Raw genomic sequence first — 2,408 nt, 5'->3', positions numbered from 1 at the left:
GGCAAAAAAGTAAGGTTATAACTTGATAGTTCACATATATATATATATATATATATATATATATATATATATATATATATATGGGCCAAAGTTTTCATGTACGACAAGCATTAAATGCAGTTACATTGGCATAAATGCCCATCCAAAATGACATAAACACCCCCTGTCCCCTCTATTTGACGGAGTCGATCGGAGAATCTCCCGTGTACGGATACCTTCCCCTATATATATATATAAACACTGATCTCTTTGCCGTTTTCTTAGAGTCCTACTTCAAGTTGGATTTCTAATTCTACTCCATTTTAAGATCAGATTTGATTTCTTATTTCAGATTAGAATTTTTATATTATTGCTGAAATCTGTTGGTGTTTTAATACTCTTTTAATTGCTGGTTTGAACTCCATAAGATCTGCCATCGATAGTCACTTCTGAAATTCTGTTTTAAAGAATCCTACTTCTAGTAGGATACCATTATAACTCCAAATCAGACCTTGGATTAGACTCATTTTTTAAGAGAGATTCTTGGCCATACTTTTGACCTTCTACCAGAATTTTAAGCCCATCTGAGTTTTTGATTCTTTGTTATCGAATTTCTCTTGAAATCTGGGCTGTCACTGTGATTCTGGTTTCATTGGATTTCGGAACCTAGTAACCTTATAGGCTTCTAGAAACCAATCAGTTAGCAAGTCAATTAACAATTGGTTGTTTGTTTCAGCATATTTCAGGTCTTGGTGTATCAGTATATAACATATGCCTAATACCTTTCATTGTCAATCAGATTGATTAATCCAAGAGATCACTTAAAAAAAATCCCCCAACCCGTTGCATTAATGAGGCATATTTTTACAATTGGAGCAACCTTACCTTAGTTTGGATCATGCAATCCAGAACGATCCAGATCAGCATCAACCAGAACTGACCCATCTACATATATGACCTTAAACCACAGGATTCGTGACAAGGAAGAAGAAAAAGTGGCAGATTACAGTAAAGTGGAGCAACAAAACACACTAAAGAACAACCTATCAAGGTCCAATTTGTTCTTCCAAAACAGTTCTTCTACAAGAAGGTTTCAGACATTGTTTTCCATCTATTCACCAAAACAAAACAAAAAAAGTTGGCCACCCCCATTGTTTGTATGTTGAGAGATCTTTTGGTTGGATAAGGGTGGCAATATGTCATTGTGGATCTATAAAACCAAAGAAGAAACATTTTCTAATTAGGAGGAATTGATTTAGAAGCATTCTCATCAGCATCTCATGCCGTTTTCCATTTACAGTTTCAACTCTCTAAATATGTTTTGTAGAGTCGAAGTAGGAACCAGAGATAGTTAAGGTGCTATTTTAACTGTGATTTCCATTACAGCACTTGAAGTCCACATACACAGGTCAAGTTATGTGGACACATTAGGTGGTCTGTTTTTTCATTCTGGAAGTTAAATGAAGGTTCTTAATGTAGAAGAGGTTCAACTAAGAACCACTCTACAGTAGGATCGTTAATAGTTGCAGCAGATTATCAATAACAGAAGCAAATCAGAATTAGAAGGTAAACACCAAAATAGAAGGTAGCACATATGAGGCAAACCAGCATTAGGAATGTCCTCCAAGGCTGATCGAAGGCTGCCCTTAGTTGGATGAATATCTGCTCCAAGTTTGAGTCAATTCTGATGGTTGATTGCTGAGTTCTCAAGAGAGTTTGAAAATAGAAACTAGCCTCCAAAATAGAAGGTTGATGGAGGAATCAATCGGCCAGCAGTAGGGGAAGCCAAGTAGGATCGAGTGTTGGTCAGGTTGTGCTCTAGAGGTGCTTCCAGTATGACCTCAGTAGGCTCAGCAGTTGCTGTGTTCAAGAGCCTTGAAGTTGCAGTAGAATCTGGTGAAGAAAACTGGGTCGCAGGTGCAGCAGTCTCTCAACAGGTTGTGTAAACAACAGCAATGCTTGATGGAGATGAAGGGTCTATTCAGGCCTCCTCAAAGGTTGCAACAGCAGCAGGGTACTCTTACAGTAGTGGAAGCAGCAGAGGATCGATTGAAATAAGAGAAGAAGATAAGGGGTATAGGGGGATTTGGCTCTCTCAGCCAGGCTCTAAGCCCGTCACCCTCATAATAGGATAATAGAACTTTGCACAAAAGCAATTCTCAACTTCATTAAATTGTGGGGTGCCTCTATGGGCAGATTACAATATATAAAGGCCCAAGGATTGAGCTCCAAAATAGAAACAATAAAATAGCAAGTCTCCTCTAAAGGCTGAGACTTGGATTACAAGCAATTGACAAAATAGACAGTAACTAAGAAATAGAAACTCTAAATTTGCAAGGTTGCTAAAATAGAAACTCTAACTTTGCAAGGTTTCTAAAATAGAAACAAATAACTTTTGAAATAGAAACTAAACTACTCCTAAATCCCCA

The sequence above is a fragment of the Telopea speciosissima genome, chromosome 1, assembly GCF_018873765.1.
Source record: "Telopea speciosissima isolate NSW1024214 ecotype Mountain lineage chromosome 1, Tspe_v1, whole genome shotgun sequence".
Taxonomy (NCBI): Eukaryota; Viridiplantae; Streptophyta; class Magnoliopsida; order Proteales; family Proteaceae; genus Telopea; species Telopea speciosissima.
The sequence above is the reverse complement of the archived record's forward strand: the minus strand, read 5'-3'. Positions refer to the sequence as shown.